At 35.9% G+C, this 8,070-nt stretch overlaps 1 long non-coding RNA gene across 1 annotated transcript; it reads left to right on the plus strand.

The window, feature by feature from the left end:
- The first annotated feature begins 1,472 nt into the window (after positions 1 to 1,472).
- Positions 1,473 to 6,262, plus strand: LOC111743413. Its single transcript, XR_002781692.1, has 3 exons — positions 1,473 to 1,504; positions 3,940 to 4,074; positions 6,135 to 6,262. It is a non-coding gene; the product is annotated as an uncharacterized LOC111743413 (long non-coding RNA).
- Positions 6,263 to 8,070: the final 1,808 nt, after the last annotated feature.

The raw sequence follows: 8,070 nt of genomic DNA on the forward strand, positions 1-8,070 counted from the left end.
TCAGTTTACTTACTGATTTTACCATAGTTAAAGGTTTGCTGTGACATTCTAGCTTGTGTTTATAGTAAACTAAATGACTCTCTTTTATTAATATGTAACTCCATGTTTTAACTATATTACCCATTGAATATCACACAAGGAAGATTTTATCTTGTTTATTAGCTGCCCTTTTGAGAGTGATCACAAATTTATTTGATGTTAGGTAGATCTGCTGATCGAAATCTCTGATAGGGCAAAGTGCTTCCAAATCCATCTCAATTTTATGGAGTGACTAAAACCTATGAGCAGAACCAAACTTGTAACCCTGTATTTGTGACCAAGAATGCAGGACCCAGACCTAATCCTCCAGTGCTTTTGACCTGAATGAAGCAGGTAACACCTTAAGTTTGAGTTTAGTGCCGTGGGTCTATAGCTAGAATTGAGCTTTTTCATTTTGGCAGACTTGTCTAGTCGAGTGATTTTTAATAGGCATCAACAGTCAAACTCAACAGAGCATGTAAAACTATCTACAGAGAGGGTGTATTTGTCTACTCAGGTATCTTATGAGGCACTTAGACACTGGCTTGATTAGTTGGCACAAGTAAAGTATGAATAAAAGGATGTGGGTATCCTCATCTGCCTATTATTATGTATTTACTTATCAGAGTTTTGGCATGATTTAGACATTAGAGAAGAAGTGATAAAGTGTTTGCAATAGGTATGGATTTCCCAAAGCGATTCACAGTAAAATATTTAGAGTAGAAATGCCATACTTTTAAAGTAAGTTGTGGCATATAAAATTCTCATTAACTTTTCACCCATTCTTTATTCATTGAAGGAACACTTACTAAACTCCTGTCAAATGTAAAATACTATTTTTGGCATGTTGTAAAAGGCACGGTTCTGGTCCCAGCATTTCAAGAAAAAATACATAAAAATGCAAGAAGAATTTTGTAAATCATGAAAAGATCAGACTGAAGATGTAGTTGATCTTGGTGGGAATATGTATTTTTTTGCATTTTTAACATTTTCAGTACTGAAAAAGTTTTGCTAATGAGTACTTATTATTCTGATAATCAAAATAACAGAACAACAGCAGGAATAACAAAACATTAAAAATTCTGCTGTTGAGAGAGGAGATAAAAGAGAGCAAAACCTCTGAGGAAGCTTGAAGACAGACTGCAGACAGAGTTGCTAGAAAAGTGATTTATTCTCTGACAAAGGAAGTGAGGAAAGACTGTATGGGAAGAAATTTGAAGATGATCTTCACAGCAAGCAAACATCAGTTGCCGGTCCCTGACCCTCCTATTGCCTGACCTCACTTTTCTGACATATCCTCTAATCAGCAATCTCCAACCTTTTTGGCACCAGGTACCTATGAGAATCTAATGCCTGGTGATCTGAAGTGGAGCTGAGGCGGTGATGCTAGCACTGGGGAGCAGCTGCAAATACAGATGAAGCTTCATTTGCTCGCCCACAGCTCACCTCCTGCTGTGCTGCCCGGTTCCTAGCAAGCCACAGACAGGTACCGGTCCGTGACCCAAGGGTTGGGGACCCCTGCTCTAAATGTCTGCAATCTGCCTCTCTTTTTCTCTGGCTTGTTGATCCAGAAGATTCTACCATGCCTACTCTCAAAACTTTAAATGTTTTTCCTTTGTCCATTGAATGAAATTTAATCCATTATCCCGCCATTGAAAATCTCTGGTCATCTGACTCTAATTGTACTACCCAATCTTAATGTCCATTAACCTTCCTGCCACACAGGCTTACTTTGCATCCTCTGATGAACCTTTATTATTCCCTCTTCCAGCTTAGTTTTTGAACCTTTGTTCCTCACTTTTTTTACTAAATGACTCATATACATCCGTCAAAGCTCAGTTCAGTAGTTTAATTCACAGTACTGCCACGAAGCAGTTCAGTTTATCACCTCTTATTTCAGTACTATTTTGTCACACATTGCACAAGTTTTTGACTTGAAATATTACTTAACATTTGTACTGCTGACTCTATTTCTCTCTCTTTCTCTCTTTGTATGTGTACACATTCATATGAATATATAGTCTCTTCAATGAGATTTTAAGTTTCTTGAGAGTGGGAGCCACATATCATATCTCAATAATTTAACATTGCACTATATACATAATTGGTACTCAATAATAGTAATTGCAATGACTTACATAGCACTTACTATGTACCAGGTGCTACCGTAAGTACTGTATACATATATTTAGTTTATTCCTCATAGCACTCCTATAAAGTAGGAATTATTATTGTTCCTATTTGGCAGACAAGAAAACAAAGACACTAGATTTTCACTGTCTAATAATGTAGAAGCTACTAGCCATATGTAATGGTTTTGATTTAAATTAATTAAAATTTAAAAAATTAAAAGTTTTATTATTCAATAACATTAGCCACATTTAAAGTGATCAATAATCTTGATTGCTAGGGACTACTGTACTGGACAGGACAGATTATAGAACATTTCAGTCATCACAGAATATTTATCGGCAAGTGGTGGCTTCTATGGTTAAGTGACCTCTGCAAGGTCACATAGTGTCAGAGTCAGAAGTTTGAACCCATTCAGCCTAGTTCCAAACTACAAAGACTCTCTATGAGCACAGCTGCATTAGCAAACACACGCAAACGCACACTCAGACACAAACACATGCTCACTGAGGGCTGAAGGACAAAAGGACTTGAGTAAGATGAACATAAAGGCAGAATTTTCACTGCCAGATGGAGGTGCAGTAAAGGGACAAATGCTTTACCCAGTCTCATGCCACATGTTTTAGGTAGAAAAGCAATAAGATCTAAAGAAAGGCATTCACCAGGGTACATGTAGATATCCCAGGCTGGGTACCAATGCTCACTCATCATACACACGGAATGCGTAACTTTCAACTTATTCAGAATAGAGGTTCTTAATCCTGAGTTGAGCTTCTGGGGACTCTGAAACATTCACTGAATTATAAAAATTCAGTATAATTGTGTCTGTATACACTTGTCTTTAAATAAAATCCATAACATTTATCAGATTCTCAAAGGTATGCGTGACTCCAAAAAGTGTAAGAAACATTGACCTAGAGTAATCAATTATATCTTTAGTCTGGAATTTGAACCTGATTATTAATTTTAAAATTTAAATTATTAAAAAACTGTCGCACATTTTTGATGGTTATGTAAATTGGTACCAACTTTTAAGAGTCCATTATGGCAGAATCTATCAAAAGTTAAGAATATGTTCTTTGAATCAGGAGTTGTCCTTATGAATATCTGTCCTATAGTGATATCTGAGCACAAAAATATGTGTAGACTAGTCTGCTGTAGCCTTGTTTATAAAAGTGAAAAACTGGAAATAAAACCTGAATGTTCATGAATAGAATGATTATTGAAGTTGGGTAAAGAATAGCAATATCTGGAATATTATGCAGCAGTTAAAATGGATGAGACAGATCTATTGTACTACATATAAGGATCTTTAAACATATTATTCAATGAAAGGAAAATTGAAGAGAAAAGTAGTTTAAAAAGCTTAAAAGTTACATGTACTTGTAATTGTAAACTTGTAGAAACAAGTTTAGAACACTCATCTTAAACATTGAAGGAGCTATGGATTATCCCGGGACCTGGGAGATGGGCATGAAGGAACTTTTACTTTTTACTCTATTTGCTCCTGTACTGGTTGCATTTTTACAACCAAAATGCATTTATCTACTGCTTATGTAGTTAAAAGATAAAATCATGCACACAAAATTTGTACGGGACTATAACGTAGGTCTTTAATTTACTAGTCAAATTGATCTTTCTTTTCTGTAACCTAGATTTCCCAAAGTTCTAATGATAGTAAATCATATACATTTTTGATGTCAAATCACTAAGTATATGCAGTCTACCAAAGTCATCTTCATAAGTAGTGCTTTGACCAGGATGTATCTTTCAATGATTGTTTCTCTGTAGATCTTCAATATAATATCTAAACATCCCCAGTGGTGGCAATGATGATGTGATGATGATGATGATGACGACGATGGTGATGATAATGATGGTGACAGTGATGATGATTTCTGACAGTGACCAAACTCTATATCCCAGGTACTGTTCTAGATGCTTTACACGTAGTAACTCGGTTACTTGTCACAACCACCCTATGATGTAGGCCCTACAATTATTCTCATGTTATAAATGAGGAAATGGAAGCACAGAGAGCTTGAGCATTTGGCAAGCCCACTTGACTCCAAAGAGGCAGATCTGGGATTCATGTGGTCTGGCATTTCAGAGTCCACATGTCTTACCATAATGCTTTTCTGGCTCAAACTCACCTTTCCAGCCTTATCTTTCACTCTCCTCATCTTCCTACCTCCCATGCACACGTGACTCAGCTACATGGTGCTATTCAGTACTTACCGATATCCTCTATGTTTCTGAGGAACATGGACTTTGTACATTCCTAGGAAATGCAACTTGGACATGCCTGGAACACGGTAGACTTACAGCTTGGGTCATTTCCTCTAATTTCTACATCCTTTCTAGGCTCAGATTAAATGCTCTCTCTTCCATGAAGCCTGTCTTGCTTTCTTCAACCTGAATTTCTTCCTACTCTGTTCCCAAAGCCCCAATTCGTCACGTCACTTACATGATATATACCGCGTTCTGTCTTCTATAAGCCTTATTGCTGTTCATGTCTTTTCCTCCCACTAGATTCTAACGTCTCTGAAGGCAAGGTTCAACACTTGTCCATAGCGTATTGTTTTAGTAACATCTTTTTGGATTTATTTTAATTTGCAAAATTGTCAAGAAGCATACTTAATATTTAGTTCATTAGAGTCAATTAACTTAGAAGCTTTCTGAGCAGAGTTTTATGAGTGTATATAAGAACTTCCAACTCCCATTTTAGAAAGCAAGTATATTCAGAAGTTATCAGCAAAACTAAGAGTTTCATGTGTTACATGTTTAAATAATAAGAAAAATAATTAATGATAGTGCTAATAATAATAGTAGTAATTAGATATTTACTTCACAATTACAGTGAGCCTATTTCTCTTGATATTTGAACACATGTTTGAGACTGGCACTATTGAGTCTCCTTTTTATAGAAAAAACTCGGACTTGCGTAAGTTGAAATGCGTCACCCAGGCTCACAGAGGTAGAGTCTGAGTCTGGACTTGAAGTTCAGTAGGCGTGATTCAGAGCCTCAGCTCTTTACTTCTTATGCTGACTTCCAACAGTGTGCAGTGAAGCACAAACAGGCAGCATTTTGTAGTGGGAGTAACACTGGGCTGGATCTTGGATAACAAGGCTTCCTGTCCTGGCTGTTCAATTAATTACGTAAATTTAGATTGTCCTTCAACATCTTGAGGTCTCATTTGCCCAATGTCTTGGGGATGGGCTGGGGAGTAAATCATTAAATATCCAAGTTCCCCTCCAGTTCTGGTCTCTGAGTCCCAGGAAAAGCAAAAGCCTCTTTGATGTTTACCAAGCATTACATATGGCACGTGTCAAGAGCTGTGAAAATTTTATTTAATCTACTATGTTTATGTTCTTCAACATAAAGGTGAAATATTTTTACATTTTCCCAATGCATTTCTCAGTAATAACATAGCCAGTAAAAATATTTTTGTTCGTGTTAGAGCAGTGCTATTATATCTTAGCCAAAGAAAAAGCACACCATTATATACTGGTGGAGGAAAAAAAAGCCTCATTTGTTATCAAGAAGGAGTGGCAATATAGTAATTATTATACTGCCCTTTCTCTAATTTGACTTAAATTAGTGACTTTAAGTTATCAGAGGTTATGAAATATATAGTATGTGCACATAGTAGACAAAAATATTGCTTGCTAGTACCTACGTTTATGACATTAATCTATCTCTCAATGATCTAATATAAAATAAACCATTTGAAAGCAATTTCATTGAAATACTTTCAGAAATGTTGAAATGAAAATATTAATCTTTTGGAAGTGTCATGTTGGATGCTTTTTTTTCATCCTGGGAAGATGGGTTAGGGAGTGCTGAGAATAAAGAAACAGCCAAGAAGATGCAAAACCAAGAGGCAAAGATGTTAGCTACTAACCAAGAGGGCTGTTTCCTTTGTGCCTTCCTCCTTTCCTCACTTCCTCCCTTTTTTCCTCTCTGTCTCCCTCTTTTCTTCAAGACTTCATCCGCTCCGTCTACAAATGTGATGATAAACCTACGCTAAACAAGGTATCGTGCCAGGCACAGACATGAAGCAGAGCAAGACCCTACCCCATGGAGTCGGGGTACTCAGGGTTTTCCATAGAGGCTAGCCAAGTTCCTTGGAGTGTGACGATAAGGTGACGTGTCATACTTAGGCTACTCATGGTATTCACTTCAGGCTGGTGCCTATTCAACAGGTCCTTTTTATTTTAATTTTTTTCTCTCATTTAAAAATTTTTCAATTAGAGCTGACATTCAATATTATTTTATATTAGTTTCGGATGTACAGCGTAGTGGTTAGACATTTATATAATATATGAAGTGACCTCCTCTACCCAATTAGTCTAGTACCCACCTGGCACTATACATAGTTATTACAATATTATTGTCTACATTTCTTATGGTGTACTTTACATTCCCATGACTATTTTGTAACTCCTAATTTTTACTTTTTAATCCCTTCACCTTCCTCCTCCCAAATTTATTCTCTGTCTATGAGTCTGTTTCCATTTCATTTGTTCATTTATTTTGTTCTTTAGATTCCACATATAAGTGGGATCATATGGATTTGTCTTTGTCTGTCTTATTTCACCAAGAATAATACTCTCCAGGTCCATTTATGCTGTCACGAATGTTAAAAATTTATTTATTTTTATGGCTGAGTAATATTCCATTGTGTCTAAGTGCCACCTCTTCTCTCTCCTGTCATTTACTGATGGACACTTACACTGCTTTCATATCTTGTCTAATGCAAATAATGCTGCAGTAAACATGAGAGTGCATGTATCTTTTTAAATTAATGCTTTGAATTTCTTCAGATAAACACCCAGTAGTGGAATTGCTGGGTCATAAGGTAGTTCTACTTTCAATTTTTGAGTAACCTCCATGTTGTTTTCCGTAGTGGCTGTACCAATTTGCAATCCCACCAACAGTTCACAAGAGTTCCCTTTTATCCACATCTTTTCTGTTGATTTGTTGGTGGTAACCATTCTGACGGGTGTGAGGTGATATTTCATTGTAGTTTTAATTTGCATTTCTCTGATGATTAGTGATATTGAACATCTTTTCATATGTGAATTGGCCATCGATATGTTCCCTTTAGAGAAATGTCTGTTCAGGTCCTCTGCCCATTTCTAATTGGATTATTTGAGGGTTTTTTTTTTGGTGTTGTGTTGTATGAGTTCTTTATAAATTTTGGATATTAACGCCTTATTGGATGTGTCAAATATCTTTTCCCATTTGGTAGGTTGTAGATGGTTTCCTTTGCTGTGCAAAAACTTTTTAGTTTGACATAGTCTTATTTGTTTATTTTTTCTTTTGTTTCCTTTGCCCCAGGAAATATATCAGAAAAAAATATTACTAAGAACATAGTCAGAGAGTTTACTGCCTATGTTTTCTTCTAGGAGTTTTATGGTTTCAGATCTTACATCTGTCTTTAATCCATTTTGAGTTTATTCTCATATTGGTGTAAGAAAGTGGTCTAGTTTCATTTTTTTTTTTTTTTTTGCATGTATTTGTTCAGTTTTCCCAATACCATTTGTTGAATAGGCTGTCTTTATCCCATGGTATATTCCCCTCTCTTTGTCATAGATTAATTGACCATATAGCCATAGGTTTATTTCTGGGCACTCTGTTCTCTTCCATTGATCTATGTGTCTGTTTTTATGCCAGTACCATGCTATTTTGATTACTGTTGCCTTGTATAGTTTGATATCAGGTAGTGTGATATCTCCAACTTTGTTCTTTTTTCACAATAGTTCTGTGAAAAATACCATTGGTATTTTGATAGGGATTGCATTGAATCTATAGATCATTTTGGGTAGTATGGACATTTTAACAATGTTAATTTATCCTATTTATGAGCACAATATATGTCTCCATTTATTTGTATCTTCTTCAATTTCTTTCTTTAA

Source organism: Pteropus vampyrus, unplaced genomic scaffold (genome assembly GCF_000151845.1).
Source record: "Pteropus vampyrus isolate Shadow unplaced genomic scaffold, Pvam_2.0 Scaffold113, whole genome shotgun sequence".
Lineage (NCBI taxonomy): Eukaryota > Metazoa > Chordata > Mammalia > Chiroptera > Pteropodidae > Pteropus > Pteropus vampyrus.